The sequence below is a fragment of the Oncorhynchus mykiss genome, chromosome 2, assembly GCF_057628025.1.
Source record: "Oncorhynchus mykiss isolate SJ-2025 chromosome 2, ASM5762802v1, whole genome shotgun sequence".
Lineage (NCBI taxonomy): Eukaryota > Metazoa > Chordata > Actinopteri > Salmoniformes > Salmonidae > Oncorhynchus > Oncorhynchus mykiss.
In genome coordinates, this window is record NC_143023.1 from 93,924,844 (window position 1) to 93,950,238 (window position 25,395).

Here is a 25,395-nt window from a genome sequence, read left to right on the forward strand (position 1 = left end):
AGTGATACATAGTGAGTCAGTACATACTGTAGTCTACATAGTGAGTCAGTGCATACTGTAGTCTACATAGTGATACACATTGAGTCAGTACATACTGTAGTCTACATAGTGATACACATTGAGGCAGTACATACTGTAGTCTACATAGTGAGTCAGTACATAGTGTAGTCTACATAGTGATACACAGTGAGTCAGTACATACTGTAGTCTACATAGTGAGTCAGTATATACTGTAGTCTACATAGTGAGCCAGTACACACTGTAGTCTACATAGTGAGTCAGTACATACTGTAGTCTACATAGTGATACACAGTGAGTCAGTACATACAGTAGTCTACATAGTGAGTCATTACATACTGTAGTCTACACAGTGAGTCAGTACATACTGTAGTCTACATAGTGATACATAGTGAGTCAGTACATACTGTAGTCTACATAGTGATACATAGTGAGTCAGTACACACTGTAGTCTACATAGTGAGTCAGTACATACTGTAGTCTACATAGTGAGTCAGTACATACTGTAGTCTACATAGTGATACACATTGAGTCAGTACATAGTGTAGTCTACACAGTGAGTCAGTACATACTGTAGTCTACATAGTGATACATAGTGAGTCAGTACACACTGTAGTCTACATAGTGAGTCAGTACATACTGTAGTCTACATAGTGATACACATTGAGTCAGTACATACTGTAGTCTACATAGTGAGTCAGTACATACTGTAGTCTACATAGTGAGCCAGTACATACTGTAGTCTACATAGTGAGTCAGTACATACAGTAGTCTACATAGTGATACACATTGAGTCAGTACATACTGTAGTCTACATAGTGATACACAGTGAGTCAGTACATACTGTAGTCTACATAGTAAGTCAGTACATACTGTAGTCTACACAGTGATACACAGTGAGTCAGTACATACTGTAGTCTACATAGTGATACATATTTGATTGCTATTTGTGAGGGAAAGTGAAACAGGTGGGCAGAGAATTGGATGCCTCCCAAAGGATGGTGAAGCACACAGTATCTGTAGTGAAGGGGTTCAGGCTGTATGACAGACTGGCTTGGTTATTTCTAACTATAAGACCTGTAATTACAGTGAATGGAGGAGAGGGCACAGATAGGTGAGGCAGGTGGGGTAGAGACGGAGGGAGACGGGAGGAGGAGATGGGGGAAGAGACGGGTAGAGATGGGGGAAGGAGACAGGGAAGGAGATTGGTTTAGACGGGGGGAGGAGACTGTGGAGGAGATGGAGGAGAAGGCTGGTAGAGACAGGGGAGAAGACGGGGAGGTAGATTGGTAGAGACGGGGGAGGAGACGGGGGAGGAGACGGGGAGGAGACTGGGGAGGAGACTGGGGAGGAGACGGGGAGGTAGATTGGTAGAGACGGGGGAGGAGACGGGGAGGTAGATTGGTAGAGACGGGAGGAGGAGACGGGGAGGTAGATTGGTAGAGACGGGGGAGGAAACTGGGAGGTAGATTGGTAGAGACAGGGAGGTAGATTGGTAGAGACGGGGGGAGGAGACGGGGAGGAGACTGGGAGGAGACGGGGAGGTAGATTGGTAGAGACGGGGGAGGAGACGGGGAGGTAGATTGGTAGAGACGGGAGGAGGAGACGGGGAGGTAGATTGGTAGAGACGGGGGGAGGAGACGGGGAGGTAGATTGGTAGAGACGGGGAGGAGACGGGGAGGTAGATTGGTAGAGACGGGGGAGGTAGATTGGTAGAGACGGGGAGGTAGATTGGTAGAGACGGGGAGGAGACGGGGAGGTAGATTGGTAGAGACGGGGGAGGAGACGGGGAGGTAGATTGGTAGAGACGGGGAGGAGACGGGGAGGTAGATTGGTAGAGACGGGGGAGGAGACGGGGAGGTAGATTGGTAGAGACGGGGGAGGAGACGGGGAGGCAGATTGGTAGAGACGGGGGAGGAGACGGGGAGGAGACTGGGGAGGAGACGGATGAATCCACACTGGCTGTTATCTCCTACACATATCTCCACAGTCACACTGTAGCATACACACAGTCTCACTGTAGCATACACACAGTCACACAGGTCCTTACAGCAAGTTGGAAGGACATAGCGAAGAGTACTGCATCACACACACACACACGTTAATATGTGCAAACACACACACACACACACACACACACTTCCTCAATCGCATAAACATAATAAATTGCGTAAACATAACAACATCTCTGAATGTCAGTATGATGTTTCACTCAACTATAAGTCTGACTCATCATTATTGAAATGGACTCATAGCAGACAAGGATGTTTGATGTTGTTTGATGTTGAATGGCTGTAATGTTACAACTTCATCTCCAGACAACTTGCCGTTGCCAACTAAATATGCAATTAATATGAACAGCAACATGCATTTGCAGAATTCAAAAGACGCTTTTTCCGGCTCCAAAACGGAAGAAAGGAAATGTCTTCAGGCAGTAATGAATAGATCTTTGAGCACTGCATCGTAGTAATGTCAGAACAACTCACTTTGAAATATGTGGGTGGCACAGATGAACTGTATGGTGATATAGTTAGATGGAGAGAGAGAAAGATCAAATGTCTCTCTGTGGCAGGGGCATTCATGTGTTGTAGTGTTTCAGTGGGGATTTGTGAAGATGTGCTATGGCATTATGACACAGTAAGATTACATCACAGAGGGCCAACCAATCCTGGCCCAGATGTGACTCCATCACTCTAGCTAATGTCCTTTTGTTCTGTTGTGACCCGGCCTGACTCCATCACTCTAGCTAATGTCCTGTTGTTCTGTTGTGACCCGGCCTGACTCCATCACTCTAGCTAATGTCCTGTTGTTCTGTTGTGACCCGGCCTGACTCCATCACTCTAGCTAATGTCCTGTTGTTCTGTTGTGACCCGGCCTGACTGCATCACTCTAGCTAATGTCCTGTTGTTCTGTTGTGACCCGGCCTGACTCCATCACTCTAGCTAATGTCCTGTTGTTCTGTTGTGACCCGGCCTGACTCCATCACTCTAGCTAATGTCCTGTTGTTCTGTTGTGACCCGGCCTGACTCCATCACTCTAGCTAATGTCCTGTTGTTCTGTTGTGACCCGGCCTGACTGCATCACTCTAGCTAATGTCCTGTTGTTCTGTTGTGACCCGGCCTGACTCCATCCCTCTAGCTAATGTCCTGTTGTTCTGTTGTGACCCGGCCTGACTCCATCACTCTAGCTAATGTCCTGTTGTTCTGTTGTGACCCGGCCTGACTGCGTCACTCTAGCTAATGTCCTGTTGTTCTGTTGTGACCCGGCCTGACTCCATCACTCTAGCTAATGTCCTGTTGTTCTGTTGTGACCCGGCCTGACTCCATCACTCTAGCTAATGTCCTGTTGTTCTGTTGTGACCCGGCCTGACTCCATCACTCTAGCTAATGTCCTGTTGTTCTGTTGTGACCCGGCCTGACTCCATCACTCTAGCTAATGTCCTGTTGTTCTGTTGTGACCCGGCCTGACTGCATCACTCTAGCTAATGTCCTGTTGTTCTGTTGTGACCCGGCCTGACTCCAGCCAGGGGGCCACATCAATCCAAATGGCTCTGCTATTTAGTTAAGGACAAACACTTCTTTACCTTCCTTTATCCACTCTCATTGCGTATGCAGCGAGAGGCTGGTGGCGTTTCAGACCCTTGAGAGTGGATCCAGTGGGAAACTCTTAGGGTAGGTAGCGTGAAACTGGAGCCCGAACTGTTTGCGGAGGCTCGCCTACATCGAATGCTAATGCGGCACACATCAATGGGCTCTTCTAAGGCCCAATTCTGCCAGGGGGCCCCGCGGGCCAGGGACATCAAGTAGCAGCCAGCAGAGAGACAAGCTCTACACAAACACAAAGCAGCAGCAACACAGTGCAGGCCCACACAGCCCACGGCCGGGTCCGGGATACCAAGTAGCAGCCAGCAACAAGCACTTCACAAACACACAGCAGCAGCACAACACAGTGCACAGCCCTTCAGCACTGGGACAGCAGCCACAGGACAGGAGCTGGATTGGGGGTTGTACTCATGGTTAAGCTGTTGATTGGTGGTTTTACTCGTAGTTAAGCTGTTGATTGGTAGTTTTACTCATGGTTAAGCTGTTGATAGGGGGTTTTACTCATGGTTAAGCTGTTGATCAGTGGTTTTACTCATGGCTAAGCTATTGATCAGGGGTTTTACTCATGGTTAAGCTGTTGATCGGGGTTTTACTCATAGTTAATCTGTTGATTGGTGGTTTTACTCGTGGTTAAGTTCTTCTAATTTAGTCATTAACACTCTTTCTGGTCCTCATCCCCTCTGTCTCTCTCTCATTCTCTCGCTCTCCCTCTTTTCCTTGTTCCCTCTTTGAATTTCTCCCACTCGCTCTCTCTTTCTTAAGCCCCTCTCCTCTCTATCTACTCACTCTCTTCCTTTCTCTATTTCTCTCTCTCTCTCTCTCTCTCGCTCTCTCTCTCTCTCTCTGGCCCTCACCCTACTCACCCCTCTCTCTCTCTCTCTCTCTCTCTGGCCCTGATGATCTTTTGCAAACTCAATCTCTCTCTCTGCTGCTCGGTTCTTTCTCTCCCTGTATGTTTCTTCTCAGCCAAGCTTTTGTACAACATCATAGCTCATTTAAAGGAACACCGGTGAATTCTAAATAAGTGTTAAATCAATAACAACCCAATGTTGGTCGTGACTTTCGTAATTCAAAATGACAGTAATAAACATTAGCCCTGGCCTGGTCCTTTGTAGTACACAATGTGATCCCAACCTCCATCACATCGATTCAACTGAGCACCATAACAACCTCTCACTGAAGAACAATGTGATTGAATGCTGATCATTTTCAGAATGATCAAATAGCACAGTGTACAAACACCTCTCCAAATGATCCAAACCTTTCATAAACAATAGAAATACGGGAGTAATATGGATATTTATGGATGTAATCTTGATAAGATGGGGAATCTAAAAATGCACAGCTGGCTCCAGAACAACACACAGGCTTTTATGAATAATGGGGATAGCAGAGGGACTCGCAGAGCAGAACATGAGTTCAAATACTGTTTGAACATTATTTAATATAGAGTTGAAGTCGGAAGTTTACATACACTCATTAAAACTTGTTTTTCAGCCACTCCACACATTTCTTGTTAATTAACCAACTATAGTATTGGCAAGTCGGTTAGGACATCTACTTTGTACATGACACAAGTAATTTTTCCAACAATTGTTGACCATCGTTATGTTTGGAGGAAAATGGGGGAGGCTTGCAAGCCGAAGAACACCAGCCCAACCGTGAAGCACAGGGATGGCAGCATCATGTTGTGGGGGTGCTTTGCAGCAGGAGGGACTGGTGCAGTTCACAAAATAGATGGCATCATGAGGTAGGGGAATTATGTGGATATATTGAAGCAACATCTCAAGACATCAGTTAAAGCTTGGTTGCAAATGAGTCTTCCAAATGGACAATGACTCCAAGCATACTTCCAAAGTTGTGGCAAAATGGCTTAAGGACAACAAAGTCACGGTATTGGAGTGGTCATCAGAAAGCCCTGACCTCAATTCTATAGAAAATGTGTGGGCAGAACTGAAAAAGCATGTGTGAGCAAGGAGGCCTACAAACCTGACTCAGTTACACCAGCTCTGTAAGGAGCAATGGCCAAAATTCACCCAACTTATTGTGGGAAGTTTGTGGAAGGCTACCCGAAACGTTTGACCAAAGTTAAACAATTTAAAGGCAATGCTACCAAATACTAATTGAGTGTATGTAAACTTCTGACCCACTGGGAATGTGATGAAATAAATAAAAGCTGTAATAAATCATTGTCTCTACTATTATTCTGACATTTCACATTCTTAAAATAAAGTGGTGATCCTAACTGACCGAAGACGGGGGATGTTTACGAGGATTAAATGTCAGGAATTGTGAAAAACTGAGTTTAAATGTATTTGGTTAAGGTGTATGTAAACTTCTGACTTCAACTGTACCTTATCTGTGCTTGATTGAGTTTGCCTGTTGCATTGGAACCAATAGAAAAGTCCCAAAAGTGCAAGCCCCACCCACCTGGCACTCCAGGCTGGGCTAAAGCAAACACTCCTGGCTATATTTTTAACAAACCTAATGCAATGGTCAATCTAAGCGCAGAAGGTAGTTCTATAGGTTCAGGTGTGTTAGAAATAGTTTTGCTATTTTCACTATTTTCATTATTACAATCATTATTACAATTATTGGCGCAAATGGTCTGGGCTTTGATGAATAAACAAGTTATTGTTTGTTAAAAGGCTTACAGAAACGAAAAAACATATATATCTTTGCGTAAACTTGAATCCATTTGCATTCCACATTGTTCTAAGTAATTGTATGTATTCAATAGCATTCTCACTGATATAGTAGCTAAGCCTAGTGTAAATTACATTCACACTGATATAGGAGCTAGGCCTAGTGTAAATTACATTCACACTGATATAGGAGCTAGGCCTAGTGTAAATTACATTCAAACTGATATAGGAGCTAGGCCTAGTGTAAATTACATTCACACTGATATAGGAGCTAGGCCTAGTGTAAATTACATTCACACTGATATAGGGGCTAGGCCTAGTGTAAATTACATTCACACTGATATAGGGGCTAGGCCTAGTGTAAATTACATTCACACTGATATAGGAGCTAGGCCTAGTGTAAATTACATTCACACTGATATAGGAGCTAGGCCTAGTGAAAATTACATTCACACTGATATAGGAGCTAGTCCTAGTGTAAATTACATTCACACTGATATAGGAGCTAGGCCTAGTGTAAATTACATTCACACTGATATAGGAGCTAGGCCTAGTGTAAATTACATTCACACTGATATAGGAGCTAGGCCTAGTGTAAATTACATTCACACTGATATAGGAGCTAGGCCTAGTGTAAATTACATTCACACTGATATAGGATCTAGGCCTAGTGTAAATTACATTATGGCTGACCCATGGACATGCCAGACTTTGTCAATAAGCAAGATTAAATTAATTATTGATAAGGCCTAAAAAATAGAATTAATAATTTTAATCAAATTCTAAACAAAACAACAACTTGTTTTAAATAGGCTATGTCACACTTACAGGCACCATCATTTCTCCCCGTGGGCATATAATATTAAAACAACGCAGACTATTGAGGGTTGTACGCACATCCAAAACGGGATCTGCATGCTAAAATAATGTGGGCATAGATAAAAAGGGAATGTCAGCTCACTGTTGAACTCCGCTCAAACGTAATATTTTAATAAAGCTTTGGATGATTAAGATTTATTTCAAAGCGGTCTCAGGAGCCAAACCCTTTTTTGACAGTCTTGACTACTTTGCGATTGCATTGGGCAGGGCAAATAAGACGAAAGGGGAAAACACATTCGTTTTGTAGGTTGCTAAATACAAAGTATACAGGCACCAACAGCACATTAGGCTACTCTTGTTCCATGTGCATATTTGCAGTGTGCGTCACGGCTGGATGGGCTGCGTTTCCGCTGTCAAAACCAACCGCGTTACCGCTAAATCAACTTTTGGTGGTCTTAAATATCCCTACCAGCGCTGCCTGAAATTAACACTTCGGATCATGTTTTTAAGGACATGCCTAAATATTTCCAACCCCTCCCATCTGAGTGCAGGCGTGCTGATCTTAGACAGGTAAATTGCTGAACCCTTGGGATAGGGTTGGAAAATGTCAATGCGGCAGTTTTTACGTGACGAAATTGCGTTTGACACTAGCGCCACCTTAACTCCAGCAGAAAATAGAGCCCTCAGATTTTTTGAAAGATTTTAAATAGTATTTGAACCCATGACTGTTTCTGAGTGAGGCCCATTTCTCTGTCTGAGAATGAGCGGTGTTAGTGTTAGCTTCCCATCCCTGCTAGGGATAATGGGATTTCTGGGTTTTAAATGCACTTCAGTCTGTCTGGAGCCAGTAGGAAGGTAAACCATTGATCCATAAACAAGAAAGGGAACACATGATGCTTTAAATGTATAATGAGGCTTTCTCCAAGAGCAGTATTCTGTCCATCTCTGTGTTCCACACACACACACACACACACACACACACACACACACACACACACACACACACACACACACACACACACACCTTCGCCTGTTGGCTGCAGGGCTGGCACTGCTATTAGCCTTTCATCTGCAGCAGCTTCCCACTCACATACCCTCCCCCACAAGAGGCTCGAGGTCACACAGCAATAGAGCTAGTCTACGGATACATCCCAAATGCCACTCTATAGCCTATGGGCCCTATGGACGCTGGTCAAATGTAATGCAGTATATAGGGGTAAAGGTGGCTTTAAGAAGCAACTAACTTCTCCTTCACACCAAGGGCATTCCTGATTACAGTTAGAGCAGCCTTCCAGTCCATCAGTTATTCAACCCTTCACCAAGACAACTACTTCAGACTTTATTACCATCTAGTTCAAATGCAGCAGGGCCTGTCATCTGTCATGCACGAAGGGGTTGGTGTTATCCAATATAGCCCATATGTCTGCCTCTTTCAACAAACACACATTCAACATTCAATCAAATGCACTCCAGCCTCACGGCTCTGCAATCTGCCCCCGACCTAGCCGATCACTCACGCCTGTGAGCAATCATAACTTATCCTTAACGGCACAGCACGTTCCTAACACTGGTTTCGGATGATTTACACGACTGAAATGATTCAAAACACATAGGTGAACGATGGACGAAGTGGTGGAGGTGTTGAGGAAGACTTAGTCATGTCCCTGTCCTGCTCCCTCCAGGCACTATAGCAACAGGCAACAGAGAGAGGCAGAGGCCCCAGGAATAGCTCAGAACCAAGGAAGGAATAGTGCTGTGTTCTTAATTGGAATCACAGTGATTCTATAGCATTGAAGAGGATTCCAGGAAATGTACTAAATGTACATGCACAGATATCATGATAATGACTTGTGTTCTTAATGGATCTCTACAGCTGTTCCATCTCTGAATAAGGGGATATAAACTACCGCTGAATAAGGGAATATAAACTACCACTGAATAAGGGGATATAAACTACCACTGAATAAGGGAATATAAACTACCACTGAATAAGGGAATATAAACTACCACTGAATAAGGGAATATAAACTACCACTGAATAAGGGAATATAAACTACCACTGAATAAGGGAATATAAACTACCACTGAATAAGGGAATATAAACTACCACTGAATAAGGGAATATAAACTACCACTGAATAAGGGAATATAAACTACCACTGAATAAGGGAATATAAACTACCACTGAATAAGTGAATATAAACTACCACTGAATAAGGGAATATAAACTACCACTGAATAAGGGAATATAAACTACCACTGAATAAGGGAATATAAACTACCACTGAATAAGGGAATATAAACTACCACTGAATAAGGGAATATAAACTACCACTGAATAAGGGAATATAAACTACCACTGAATAAGTGAATATAAACTACCACTGAATAAGGGAATATAAACTACCACTGAATAAGGGAATATAAACTACCACTGAATAAGTGAATATAAACTACCACTGAATAAGTGAATATAAACTACCACTGAATAAGGGAATATAAACTACCACTGAATAAGGGAATATAAACTAACACTGATGTCATGTTCGTTGTATGGATGAGACCAAGGCGCAGCGTGATTTGAATACATCTTCTTATTTAATGACTCGAAGAACACTCGAAGAACACTCGAAGAACACTCGAAGAACACTCGAATCTATATATGATAAGTGCAGACACAGGCAACTAACACAGACAATAACCCACAAAATACCCAAGGAACATGGCTGCCTAAATATGGTTCCCAAACAGAGACAACGATAAACAGCTGCCTCTAATTGAGAACCAATCTAGGCAACCATAGACATACATAACACCTAGACTAGTCACACCCATAGACATACAAAACCCCTAGATAGGAACAAAAACACATACATCACCCATGTCACACCCTGACCTAACCAAAATAATAAAGAAAACAAAGAATACTAAGGTCAGGGCGTGACAGCTGAATAAGGAAATATAATCTACCACTGAATAAGGGAATATAAACTACCACTGAATAAGGGAATATAAACTACCACTGAATAAGGGAATATAAACTACCACTGAATAAGGGAATATAAACTACCACTGAATAAGGGAATATAAACTACCACTGAATAAGGGAATATAAACTACCACTGAATAAGGGAATATAAACTACCACTGAATAAGGGAATATAAACTACCACTGAATAAGGGAATATAAACTACCACTGAATAAGGGAATATAAACTACCACTGAATAAGGGAATATAAACTACCACTGAATAAGGGAATATAAACTACCACTGAATAAGGGAATATAAACTACCACTGAATAAGGGAATATAAACTACCACTGAATAAGTGAATATAAACTACCACTGAATAAGGGAATATAAACTACCACTGAATAAGGGAATATAAACTACCACTGAATAAGGGAATATAAACTACCACTGAATAAGTGAATATAAACTACCACTGAATAAGGGAATATAAACTACCACTGAATAAGGGAATATAAACTACCACTGAATAAGGGAATATAAACTACCACTGAATAAGGGAATATAAACTACCACTGAATAAGGGAATATAAACTACCACTGAATAAGCGTGTGCGTATACATGTACAGAAGATATCATGACAATGAGGACAGATTAGTAAAGGGTTTATCTAAATAGGATTAAACATTGCTGAGAATGAGTATTTAACTAACAGCTTCATCAAATGCACAGCAACACATCAGGGCCTGTATTCACAAAGCCTCTCAGAGGGAGCCAGTCTGAGCTCAGAAACCATGGCTCTAGTGGAATAGGGTGTCTGAATTCTTATCATATCTCCACAGCAGAGATGACAGATGTGACTGTTTGAATAGAGAAGGCAATAGCAAACAGAAACCCACAAACCACTAATCATACAAAATCATCTGTTCGGGCATGAGAAAGGGAATCCTTCAAATGTGTGGCTTCTAGGTTAGCCACATAATATTTGGACAAGAAATCAACATTCAACAGTTTATCTGCTTGTTGTTTATAACTTTGTTACACTGTGACTGCCAAGGTGAGAATATAAACAGTTTTACTAGACAAGAGGTCCACTACTCATTAGCATTTACAGTGAGCTCCAAAAAAGTTAGACACACAAATATCATGCCCCCAAGACATGCTAGCCATTTTTGATGGGGTATGATATTTATACCTCTGTAATTTTCTCACTCATCATTATCCACGATTAATTTAGGACTATTTGTAATCATCCACATTAATGTAGAAGTGTTGAGAAACATATGTATTTACATTTACATATTCTTATTTACAATAAAAGTGACTCCATAATGTCACGGCCGTTGAATGAAGAGGCCTGAGGTGCAGCGTGGTGAGCGTACATATTATTTTTATTAGAAATGAAGACAAACAAAACAATAAACACTACAGAACAAAACAATAAACACTACAGAACAAAACAATAAACACTACAGAACAAAACAATAAACACTACAGAACAAAACAATAAACACTACAGAACAAAACAATAAACACTACAGAAGAAACCGTGACGCTAAAGGCTATGTGCCATAAACAAAGTCAACTCCCCACAAAGACAGGTGGTAAAAAGGGCTACCTAAGTATGGTTCTCAATCAGAGACAACGATAGACAGCTGTCCCTGATCGAGAACCCTACCCGGCCAAACATAGAAATACAAATTATAGAGTATAGAATACCCACCCCAACTCACACCCTGACCAAACCAAATAGAGACATAAAAAGGATATCTAAGGTCAGGGCGTGACACATAATGAAAATACATTATTTACCATTCATTTCTATTGGGCACAAATTCATCTGAAACACAACCAAAACAAACAGCAAATGCATTCAACAAGTTTTCAGTCACAAGACTGATGTGGTCATTGTGTGCTAGGATTATGGGACCAAATAGTAAAATTGTACTACTTTAATACACATAAAAGTGAATTTGTCTTTTGGTAAAAAATAAGTGCTGTAATTTTTAAATCAGGGGTGTCAAACTCATTCCACGGAGGGCATAGTGTCTGCTGGTTTTGTTTTTTCCTTTCAATTAAGAGCAAGACAACCAGGTGAGGGGAATTCTTACTAATTAGTGACCTTAATTCATCCATCAAGTACAAGGTTGGAGCAAAGACCCGCAGACACTCGGCCCTCTGTGGAATGAGTTTGACGCATGTTCTAAACGGTTCATGGATGAAAATACCCTCCAATTATAGCTGACAGTCTGAACTTTAACCTCATAGTCACTGAATCATTTCACATCCAAAGTGCTGGAGTAGAGAGCCAAAACAACAAATGTGTCACTGTCCCAATACTTTTGGAGCTCACTGTATGTACCTTAGTCAACAATCCATGCTTGCCCTTTCTCGAGTGAGAAAAGCTCTCTATAGTGTCTTACCCTTTCACATGTGGAAAATCGCATTATTTCACATGAAAGTTCACATGAGAAAACGTGTTTTTGGAACACTTCAACGTGTAGTTTCATGTTGTCACATGCTATCACATTGACTTCACATAAGATCACATGAAAACATGTTTTTTTGGGACACTTTACCTGTTAGCATGTGAAATTCACATGTTTTTTTGGGACACTTTACGTGTTAGCATGTGAAATTCACATGTTTTTTTGGGACACTTTACGTGTTAGCATGTGAAATTCACATGTTTTTTTTGGGACACTTTACGTGTTAGCATGTGAAATTCACATGTTTTTTTGGGACACTTTACGTGTTAGCATGTGAAATTCACATGTTTTTTTTGGGACACTTTACGTGTTAGCATGTGAAATTCACATGTTTTTTTGGGACACTTTACGTGTTAGCATGTGAAATTCACATGTTTTTTTGGGACACTTTACGTGTTAGCATGTGAAATTCACATGTTTTTTTGGGACACTTTACGTGTTAGCATGTGAAATTCACATGTTTTTTTTGGGACACTTTACGTGTTAGCATGTGAAATTCACATGTTTTTTTGGGACACTTTACGTGTTAGCATGTGAAATTCACATGTTTTTTTGGGACACTTTACGTGTTAGCATGTGAAATTCACATTTTTTTTTCCGTAAGGTTACACTTTTTTGGGGGGGGAAACGACATAGGAATAGAGTTTCTCTACCTTGATATACATAACCTATATGTGCATTTTCCAAATAAATTCTATTTGGATAATGTATTGGACAAAATCTAGGCCTATAATATCCAGCTAAACAGATGGTTCTAGCCTCCCCAGTGAGAATACAGCCCACACAATGAGTAATGTAAAATAATCTTTATGCTACATACCTGGTACACATAGGTAAACTTGACACTTTAAGCACCCACGTTAATTAACATGTCCACACCACACCACATTAAGAGACTTAAAATATACTTACTAATTAGTGAAAACTCGCCTTTCCCTGTTGACTAGGTCAGAGTTTCCTTCTGATCATCGTTATGGAGTAACCTTTTTAGCATCCAGTATGTAGCCACCAAAATAGAATTAGCTATTAGAAGGAACAAAATAGCTTTTGATATTGTCAGGGAACGAAATTGAAAATATTGGAGCCAAGACTGATAAGCGTAAGATGCTAAGCCACCAAAATAGTTGGCACTCACGCTGTCATTGACGTGGCTTTAGCGGTCACAGACCAATATTATGAGAGAGAGAGAGAAGGGAAAGAGAGAGAGAAAGAAAGAGTACAGAACATAACATGTCAGAGAGCGAGAGAGAGAGGGGGCAATCTCTAAAACTTAAATTAGCAGTGGAAGAGCCACCCTTTGTAATCTACTTCTAAATTAGGTGCACATCTCCCCAAAGATGTACTTTGTATTGTAAAAACTAAAAATATCTCAGAGGCAGATAGGAAGTCAAGAGACGAACCATAGAAAGGTTCAATCCTCTTGTCAAATTGAATCCAGTAACAAACCCATAGAAAGTAACTTACTAAGCAACAGTCCAAATCTGATGATGTTTTCATCAAGTGTTATGGAAAGCAAGGCTATTTAAGTAATTGTACAACCAACACTCAGTTACAAACCAAAATGTAAAGTAATGATTATAACATCTAGGTCTCTGCAGGGATATGGTAGTCTATATCATAGTGTAAAGGCCTCTGCAGTGGTATGGTAGTCTATATCATAGTGTAAAGGTCTCTGCAGTGGTATGGTAGTCTATATCATAGTGTAAAGGTCTCTGCAGGAGTATGGTAGTCTATATCATAGTGTAAAGGTATTTGCAGTGGTATGGTAGTCTATATCATAGTGTAAAGGTCTCTGCAGGGGTATGGTAGTCTATATCATAGTGTAAAGGTCTCTGCAGGAGTATGGTAGTCTATATCATAGTGTAAAGGTCTCTGCAGTGGTATGGTAGTCTATATCATAGTGTAAAGGTCTCTGCAGGAGTATGGTAGTCTATATCATAGTGTAAAGGTCTCTGCAGGGGTACGGTAGTCTGTATCATAGTGTAAAGGCCTCTGCAGGGGTATGGTAGTCTATATCATAGTGTAAAGGTCTCTGCAGGGGTATGGTAGTCTATATCATAGTGTAAAGGTCTCTGCGGGGGTATGGTAGTCTGTATCATAGTGTAAAGGTCTCTGCAGGGGTATGGTAGTCTATATCATAGTGTAAAGGTCTCTGCAGTGGTATGGTAGTCTATATCATAGTGTAAAGGTATCTGCAGTGGTATGGTAGTCCATATCATAGTGTAAAGGTCTCTGCAGGAGTATGGTAGTCTATATCATAGTGTAAAGGTCTCTGCAGGAGTATGGTAGTCTATATCATAGTGTAAAGGTCTCTGCAGTGGTATGGTAGCCTGTATCATAGTGTAGCTATAGATGGTGCGGACACAAATCACGGAATGCAGGGCTTCACGGCTCGATGAGTCACACATGCACTACACACACACACACACACACACACTTGACATGCACATGCATGTACGCACGCGCACATACACATCATACCAAAGTACACAATACATAAAAACACACTAAACGCATCCGTTTATCTAGTCCTTAAAGGTCCAGTACAGTCAAAAACTAGATTGGCCTGTATTTTATATATTTTTTCACACTCTGAGATTTCAATAATACTGTGAAATTGTGACAATTTTGATAATGCCCTTTTAGTGTAAGAGCTGTTTGAAAAGTCTTCCTGAAACTGAAAGTTTTGCACTGCTTGGTGACATCACCAGGCGGTAAATTAGTTAATCAACCAATAAGGAAGAGAGTTCCAAACAAAATTCTTGCTTGAGAAATTGCTCTTTGCTAAAATGCAATTTTTTAAACAATTTTAATTGAAAACAATCACAGAATGGTACTCAATTGTTACCCAGAAATGATACGATATTGAGATAAAAACTGTTGCATTGGACCTTTAAAGATGTGCAGAAATAACTAGCCCTCATAAGCCCTAGCAACAAACTCAAGCATTTGAAGTCATTGGAAACTGGTAGGCGCTAGGCAACACAACAATGGCACCAGAAATAGAATCTGAATTCAAGCCGCAAACCAGGTGGAGGGTGGAGGAGAACCCTGAGAGACAGAGGGTGGAGGAGAACCCTGAGAGACAGAGGGTGGAGGAGAACCCTGAGAGACAGAGGGTGGAGGAGAACCCTGAGAGACAGAGGGTGGAGGAGAACCCTGAGAGACAGAGGGTGGAGGAGAACCCTGAGAGACAGAGGGTGGAGGAGAACCCTGAGAGACAGAGGGTGGAGGAGAACCCTGAGAGACAGAGGGTGGAGGAGAACCCTGAGAGACAGAGGGTGGAGGAGAACCCTGAGAGACAGAGGGTGGAGGAGAACCCTGAGAGACAGAGGGTGGAGGAGAACCCTGAGAGACAGAGGGTGGAGGAGAACCCTGAGAGACAGAGGGTGGAGGAGAACCCTGAGAGACAGAGGGTGGAGGAGAACCGTGAGAGACAGAGGGTGGAGGAGAACCCTGAGAGACAGAGGGTGGAGGAGAACCCTGAGAGACAGAGGGTGGAGGAGAACCGTGAGAGACAGAGGGTGGAGGAGAACCCTGAGAGACAGAGGGTGGAGGAGAACCCTGAGAGACAGAGGGTGGAGGAGAACCCTGAGAGACAGAGGGTGGAGGAGAACCCTGAGAGACAGAGGGTGGAGGAGAACCCTGAGAGACAGAGGGTGGAGGAGAACCGTGAGAGACAGAGGGTGGAGGAGAACCCTGAGAGACAGAGGGTGGAGGAGAACCCTGAGAGACAGAGGGTGGAGGAGAACCCTGAGAGACAGAGGGTGGGGGAGAACCCTGAGAGACAGAGGGTGGAGGAGAACCCTGAGAGACAGAGGGTGGAGGAGAACCCTGAGAGACAGAGGGTGGAGGAGAACCCTGAGAGACAGAGGGTGGAGGAGAACCCTGAGAGACAGAGGGTGGAGGAGAACCCTGAGAGACAGAGGGTGGAGGAGAACCCTGAGAGACAGAGGGTGGAGGAGAACCCTGAGAGACAGAGGGTGGAGGAGAACCCTGAGAGACAGAGGGTGGAGGAGAACCCTGAGAGACAGAGGGTGGAGGAGAACCGTGAGAGACAGAGGGTGGAGGAGAACCCTGAGAGACAGAGGGTGGAGGAGAACCGTGAGAGACAGAGGGTGGAGGAGAACCCTGAGAGACAGAGGGTGGAGGAGAACCCTGAGAGACAGAGGGTGGAGGAGAACCCTGAGAGACAGAGGGTGGAGGAGAACCGTGAGAGACAGAGGGTGGAGGAGAACCGTGAGAGACAGAGGGTGGAGGAGAACCCTGAGAGACAGAGGGTGGAGGAGATCCCTGAGAGACAGAGGGTGGAGGAGAACCGTGAGAGACAGAGGGTGGAGGAGAACCCTGAGAGACAGAGGGTGGAGGAGAACCCTGAGAGACAGAGGGTGGAGGAGATCCCTGAGAGACAGAGGGTGGAGGAGAACCGTGAGAGACAGAGGGTGGAGGAGAACCCTGAGAGACAGAGGGTGGAGGAGAACCCTGAGAGACAGAGGGTGGAGGAGAACCGTGAGAGACAGAGGGTGGAGGAGAACCCTGAGAGACAGAGGGTGGAGGAGAACCCTGAGAGACAGAGGGTGGAGGAGAACCCTGAGAGACAGAGGGTGGAGGAGAACCCTGAGAGACAGAGGGTGGAGGAGAACCCTGAGAGACAGAGGGTGGAGGAGATCCCTGAGAGACAGAGTGTGGAGGAGAACCCTGAGAGACAGAGAATGACAAGCCTGTGGCACATACAGATATTGGCAGTAGGGACTATAGATACAGATATTGGCAGTAAGGACTATAGATACAGATATTTGCAGTAGGGACTATAGATACAGATATTTGCAGTAGGGACTATAGATACAGATATTGGCAGTAGGGACTATAGATACAGATATTTGCAGTAGGGTCTATACAGATACAGATAAGGCACTGGGAACTGACTGAGGGTCCCTTTTCAACCCCTCTAGGGTTGAACAGAAGCCCAATGGCCCAGTGGGACCAACCATTCTGAGACAGGAGAGTGAAGAATAACCCACAAACAGAGATAATGACAGGCCTGCAGCACAGACAGATATTGGCAGGGAGGGAGGGACTATACACATTCAGAGATAAGCCAGAGCACAGAGCACGGAGATGGCAGTAGAGACTGAGGGTCTTTCTCTTGCTCTGAATTGAACAGTGGAGGGGTCTGTGTCTGAGCAAACAGAGAAGAAGATGAAGACGTCGTGTCTCTGTGTGTCTCACAGCTAGACAGCTAGTCGTACCATTAGTGATCCTCTCTCTATTGATCGAGACTTTGGTGAAATAGCTGGACAATCTAAAGAGATCATCGAGACAAGAGCATCAATCTAAAGAGATAATCGAGACAAGAGCATCAATCTAAAGAGATCATCGAGACAAAAGCATCACATGTTTGTCAGCAGGATGGGGGGAAATGGCGGAAAGGGGAGTTCAACTCCACCACCATGAATTTAGCCTTAAGGCTCTCGCACATCACACCGAGTGTGGATATAGCGTTTGTCTGCCGATCGTTCAACATGCTGTGTTTTAGAGACCTCCCTTGAGTAAGTGTGTTCATTTTCAAAACAACAAATCTGGAAATGTCTTTCTTCTTGAATGGCCAACATTGCCTTCCATGTGACCAAACAAACATTGCCTAACAATCTAACCCCTCTGATGCCAAATGCCAGGCTTGCCAGCCACTTGGAGTCCCAGAGTACCTTCATTATCAAACCCAAATCTCCAGACTGGCTATCTTAGCTCTCTCTCAGCTAATGCATTGACTCTCTGCCAAAGAGCTTTGGAAAGTTTGGATTTGGGAAGGAACATCTTGGGACAAATCTAATCTCGCAGAAAGTCCTTAGAGAGTACCTTGATCTTAAATGGCAGCCGTCCAGGACCTCGACTTTCCTGCTTTGGAAATCACTGATTAAGAACTAATAGGGTTAGTCAGTTTGTTAGGAATCTGTACCAATTCAGTAATATTACACCAACAACATGTCTCTAGTGAGTATCATTACATAAAGTCAACTGTGCTGTGGACCTGAAGTAGTCCAAAAACCAGCAACACTCCAACTATATCAGTCTGAAAATACACATACGGTCCATGTTTTGATGGCTTTGCCATTGTGTGTTTGGCTTGGACCATGTAGCAGGGCCAAGATCTATGTTGTAGCCAATGTGTGTGGTCTCTTCATAGCCAATGAGTGTGGTCTCTTCGTAGGCAATGAGTGTGGTCTCTTCGTAGCCAATGAGTGTGGTCTCTTCGTAGGCAATGAGTGTGGTCTCTTCGTAGGCAATGAGTGTGGTCTCTTCATAGCCAATGAGTGTGGTCTCTTCATAGCCAATGAGTGTGATCTCTTCGTAGGCAATGAGTGTGGTCTCTTCGTAGGCAATGTGTGTGGTCTCTTCGTAGGCAATGAGTGTGGTCTCTTCGTAGGCAATGAGTCTGGTCCCTTCGTCACCAATGAGTGTGTTCCCTTCGTAGCCAATGAGTGTGGTCTCTTCATGGCCAATGGGTGGGGTCTCTTCGTGGCCAATGAGTGTGGTCTCTTCGTGGCCAATGCGTGTGGTCTCTTCGTGGCCAATGAGTATGGACTCTTCGTAGCCAATGAGTGTGGTCTCTTCGTGGCCAATGAGTGTGGACTCTTTCTAGCCAATGAGTGTGGTCTCTTCTACTCAACTGGTTGACATGCCACAGGCATAGATCTGACGTACCAAATACTTCTGCTTCTGCACATACCAAACACCAATCACTTCTGCTTCTGCACGTACCAAACACCAAACACTTCTGCTTCTACACATACCAAACACCAATCACTTCTGCTTCTACACATACCAAACACCAATCACTTCTGCTTCTACACATACCAAACACCAATCACTTCTGCTTCTACACATACCAAACACCAATCACTTCTGCTTCTACACATACCAAACACCAAACACTTCTGCTTCTGCACGTACCAAACACCAATCCCTTCTGCTTCTGCACATACCAAACACCAATCACTTCTGCTTCTACACATACCAAACACCAATCACTTCTGCTTCTGCACGTACCAAACACCAAACACTTCTGCTTCTGCACGTACCAAACACCAATCACTTCTGCTTCTGCACGTACCAAACACCAATCACTTCTGCTTCTACACATACCAAACACCAATCACTTCTGCTTCTACACATACCAAACACCAATCACTTCTGCTTCTACACATACCAAACACCAATCACTTCTGCTTCTACACATACCAAACACCAATCACTTCTGCTTCTACACATACCAAACACCAAACACTTCTGCTTCTGCACGTACCAAACACCAAACACTTCTGCTTCTGCACGTACCAAACACCAAACACTTCTGCTTCTGCACGTACCAAACACCAAACACTTCTGCTTCTACACATACCAAACACCAAACACTTCTGCTTTTACACATACCAAACACCAATCACTTCTGCTTCTGCACGTACCAAACACCAATCACTTCTGCTTCTATACATACCAAACACCAATCACTTCTGCTTCTGCACGTACCAAACACCAATCACTTCTGCTTCTGCGTGGGTTTCATCCCTATAATTCATCATGAATATCAGACCCTACTGCCAATGAAAGAGAGAGGAGTTTCTGTTGAGTCCTATCTCTGTGAAAACGGATAGGGTGCCGATGCACACAGGATTTGTTTTTTTTCTTCCTTGCCAACTTTTTCATTTATTGAATTCAAAAGTAGCCAGCCCTGGCATTTCGGGTTGCTGAGCCTTTCTCAATGGATTTCTTATCTGACCATATCTCTGGGTTCAATTGAATCACAGTAACACTGACAGAGGACACCTCAAACCCAATGACCGCTCCAATCCCACTGAGGTTGCCAATTTGAAATGCATGATAGGACACACAGCGCTGCCTGGGCCGAGCCAGCCATGTCTTGGAGGGCCAGTGACTGTTATTTAAAGTGTTCCTCATCTAGCCTGGCTGACAGACTGCTCGGGCTGACCCTGTTCCAAAGCACAGAGGGAAGAACTTATGTAAAATATCCAAACTTCATTTCCATCCAGCTCTGCCTGGCAATGTAAAGCCCAAGACGCAGACCTGGGCTGGGTTCAAGGGTAATTGATTTATTTCAAATGTTTTGAGAATTTGATTGAGACTGCATGGAGCGCTGGATGGGCATGGTTTGTACTTGTGGAACCATTACATTGGCTCCATAGTGCCAAGAAAGCTTAATCAAGTAGCTGAATTATCTGAAAGAAAACAAATACTATTTGAACCCAGGTCTGCTATGGTATACAACAGGTCATAGGACAGCTGGAGATGCATTAGTAGTCCAGTTTCTAAAATTCAGCCCCTACAAAACAAGCCAATGTATCTGCTACAGGTTCAATATTGACACCCTGCCCAGGTCCTTCAGTTGTCAATCTTTCAGGTATCTCAGATGTCAGTCTTTCAGATGTAACAAATACTGTACGAACGCTAAGTTATCTAATAGACAGCTAAGCACTGCCACTGTTGACTGGAGAAAGCTTCACTACACCTACTGTGTAACAGTGTTGCTATGGGTTGCAGTAATGACTTTGATCTCGAAAGCACCTGTACACGTCATGCAGAAAGAAATTCTAGCTGCAATTAACTAAAGCAGGAATTCAAAATAATAATTATTTTGTAGTCCAGCGTGTCCAGTTATAATGTATCGTTTATAGCGCATACAGTAAACGTCCAGTAGCTAGAAAACCGAGAAAAACCAGGCAGGACGCGCCCATGGTACCTTTGCTGACAACCTGTCTGACATTATAGCGGAATGAGGTGGTTTCCTGACGTTTTGAAAATACAATGAACCCAGCGACCTATATCTCCTGCCGTACGCAAATAATAATAATGAAAAGGCATATTCATCTTGCAGGGATTGGACTGTTGGAAGTGGGTAACCGGCTGTTTTTTTAGCTTAATAAATGATCAGGAAAGGACAAGCGAATAGCCCCTAAAATAACCACCTCTAATGGTATCAATATTATGCCACCGGTAGGCAATTTTATACGTTCAAGGTTTTATGAATGACATAATGAATTAAGCACACAGGTGTTTAATCATCCGTAATGTGGATCAAATACAATCACACTATCCCTCCCCTCAAAAACCATGCAGCCAGCGCTCTGATCTGTCTGTCTGTTGAAGAAAAAATGCATGCCTCTAATTTCACCCAGAATAACGTTTTCCATCAACGTGAAAACAGCATCCCTTCAAGATCATCTCTAAAATCTCAGTTTTGCAGTTGGGCAGAATAGAACGAGAACGCATGTTGCACAAACTTGTCAAAATTGTCTACGATTCTGCATTGCGGTAGGTTCCATCATTACATTCCCATCTCAATCACTGGAAACAACACTGATTCCCTCGCTTTTGCCCATTGCTGCATAGACCCAGATTTTCTAGAAATAATAAAATAAGACATAGAATCAATGAAGCTGTTCATCTTCTTACCTGCAATAGCAGACGATCCGTCCGTCCGATTAACCTTCAAGACTCACACCTGGATCAACAGCACTGCATCTCCGGGCGCTCAGGAGCTCAGATCCGGGAAGAAACTGACAGGCAGCAGAGTCTCTGCCGCGTCCTCGTCGATTGGATGGAGGGCTATGACATTAGGACATGGGGGGGGGGGGGGGGCGCTATTTCATTGGGCGACCGGAGAAGCCATCCAGTCCAAAATGTGTTTGTTTCAGAACAAACGACGTGGCGGACTCATAGCTGAGTGTTGTTTTAGGTATTCTGCACTGTGATCATCATATCTTTTAGTTTCAGCATTAGCTGTACTCTAGGTTAGATGACAGCAACACTTCAATGAGAAAGTGTTGTGTAGGCTATGCATTAGCCTATTATATTTGAGAATGGCGTTGCCTGAAGCATTCTTCATGATTAAAGAGAAGAGATGGGTGTGCTATGCCTCCACTGCATCATTATGCGCTTAGATAAAGTGAAAGGCCTTGTGTCGCATTTCAAACAACTGGGAACTCAGGAACTGGTAACTCGGAAATCTCAAACTTCCCGACTTCATTGCGTTCAAAACAACTGGGAACTCTGAAAAAAAATCTAATCAAATGTTATTGGTCACATATAAGTGTTTAGTAGATGCTATTGCAAGTGTGGCGAAATGCTTGTCCTTCTAGTTCGACAGTGCAGCAATATCTAACAAGTAATGTCTAACAATTTCCCAACAAATACCTAATACACACAAATCTAAGTAAAGGAATAGAATAAAACATATATATATATATATATATATATATATATATATATATATATATATATATATGGATGAGCAATTTAGAGCATAGGCTAAGATGCAATAGATAGTATAGAACAGAATACAGTATACATTATACATATGAGATGAGTAATGCAAGATATGTAAACATTATTAAAGTGACTCGTGTTCCATTTATTAAAGTGGCCAATGATTTCAAGTCTGTATGTAGGCAGCAGCCTCTCTGTGCTAGTGATTCTAAATCTGAATTCCAACTCTGGAATCCGGGCCTCATTCTAGAGCTCCAACTTTCCAACCTGAAGATCACTGACGTCATGATTTTACCTCTTAATTTTTAGGGTTCACAGTTGTTTTGAATGTGGCATGTGACACGGATGTCGTCATGCAGACTGTCACATACCAAATCAAGATTAGCAGAGGTCACGAGTAATTTAAAAAAAAACACACAAGGGCAGGCTACCTATGAGGAGGTGCTGGGCTGCTGTGGGCTCAGACAAGCGTCTTCGCTGCATTCCATCCCAGTCACATGGGAGAATTTTTTATTGTCTCGATATATCAAATCCTAATAAGCAATGGTGAGCAATAGTCGATTGTCACATGTAATGGTCCTGTAGAGAGAGAGAGAGAGAGAGCGACAGACCACGTATTCACCCTGCACACCCTAAATGACAAAGAAACAAACCAAAACAAAGGCAAAGTCTTGTCATGCTTTGTTTATTTCAAAAAAGCTTTTGACTCAAGTTGGCATGAGGGTCTGCTATACAAATTGATAGAAAGTGGTGTTGGGGGGAAAAACATACAACATTATAAAATCAATGTACACAAACAACAAGTGTGCTGTCAAAATTGGCAAAAAAAACATAAATATTTATTTATTACTTATTTTCCACCATAATTTGCAAATAAATTCATAAAAAATCCTACAATGTGATTTTCTGGATTTTTTTTCTTCTAATTTTGTCTGTCATAGTTGAAGTGTACATATAATGAAAATTACATCTCTCATCTTTTTAAGTGGGAGAACTTGCACAAATGGTGGCTGACTAAATACTTTTTTGCCCCACTGTAGTTGTGTGTCTCTTGTCATCTCTGAGGTCACCAAATAAAACACACTCGTCATACCCATCCCTTAAGTGTCCACGGACCATTCCCACATTCTCACAAGTGGACATTTTGTTTTAAATTCCCAATTTGGGGATTTAGCAGTTGGCCACCTGAAATTACCATGTGTCTGTCTTTCTGCATGGCCAGGAATTTACAACCTGAGATAACAGAACCTGGGTGTAGGAGAGAGTGGGAAGCCATGATCTATACCCGGAAAGGGCCACGTTATGACATGAGTAACTTTGTTATGTAAGAGTAAAACGGTAGAAAAGGAGAGTGCTGAGACTGGAGAGATCAGTTCTTCCATGGATTTGCTCAGCTTCATTACTTTTGTAATGAAGTCTCTTTGAATTCACAAGTTCCAGTATCTGAGAAATATTTGAACCAATATTCCCACGACATTCATCAAATAGCCCTCACATAGACTGGAGGTGTGTTTTAGGTCATTGTCCTGCTGAAAAACAAATGATAGTCCCACTAAGCTCAAACCAGATGGGAGGACGTGTCGCTGCAGAATGCTGTGGTAGCCATGCTGGTTAAATAAATCACAGACAATGTCACCAGCAAAACACCATCATACCTCCTCCATGTTTCACATTGGGAACCACACATGCAAAGATCATCCTTTCACCTACTCTGCGTCTTACATAGACATGGCTGTTGGAACCAAAAATCTAAAATATCGACTCATCAGACAAAAGGACAGATTTCCACTGGTCTAATGTCCGTTGCTCGTGTTTCTTGGCCCAAGCAAGTCTCTTCTTATTATTGTGACCTCTTTCCACATTTTGTTACTTTATTACTTATTCTAAAAAGAAAAGTTTTATTGCCTGCATCAATCAACACACAATACCCCATAATGACAAAGCAAAAACAGGTTTTTAGAAATGTTAGCAAATAAATTTAAATAAAAAAACTGAAATATCACATTTACATAAGTATTCAGACCTTTTACTCAGTACTTGTTGAAGCACTTTTGGCAACGATTACAGCCTCTAGTTGTAAAGAGTGCGCTGAGAGTCGGGAAGCAGGTTCAGGGAGTGTTTTAATAAAGAAATGAAACAATAAACACGTAACACAAACAACGCACCGAAAACAGAGTTAATAACACCTGAGGAAAGAACCAAGGGGAGGTGACAGATATAGGGAAGATAATCAAGGAGGTGATGGAGTCCAGGTGAGTGTCATGAGGCCCAGGTGCGCGAGACGATGGTGACAGGTGGGATAATCAGCAGCCTGATGTCCTAGAGGCCGGAGAGGGAGTATACGTGACAATAGTCTTCTTGGGTATGACGCTACAAGCTTAGCACAGCTGTATTTGGGGAGTTTCTCCCATTCTTCTCTGCAGATCTTCTTAGAGATGACCAAGGCCCATCTCTTCCGATTGCTCAGTTTGACCGGGGCGGCCAGGTCTAGTAAGAGTCTTGGTGGTTCCAAACTTCTTCCATTTAAGAATGATGGAGGCCACTGTGTTCTTGGGGACCTTCAATGCT

General features: G+C 42.8%; 1 protein-coding gene across 2 annotated transcripts in view; it reads right to left on the minus strand.

The window, feature by feature from the left end:
* LOC110502409 (contactin-1a) overlaps window positions 1-22,315 on the minus strand; it is a 165,555-nt gene extending 143,240 nt beyond the window's left edge. Inside the window, exon 1 of one of the 2 annotated variants that reach the window (XM_036959293.2) lies at window positions 22,015-22,315. The gene's annotated coding sequence lies outside the window, so the exon portion shown is untranslated. The remainder of the gene's footprint in view (window positions 1-22,014) is intronic. The other variant, XM_090217438.1, reaches the window with a different exon arrangement.
* Between the last annotated feature and the right edge of the window lie 3,080 nt (window positions 22,316-25,395).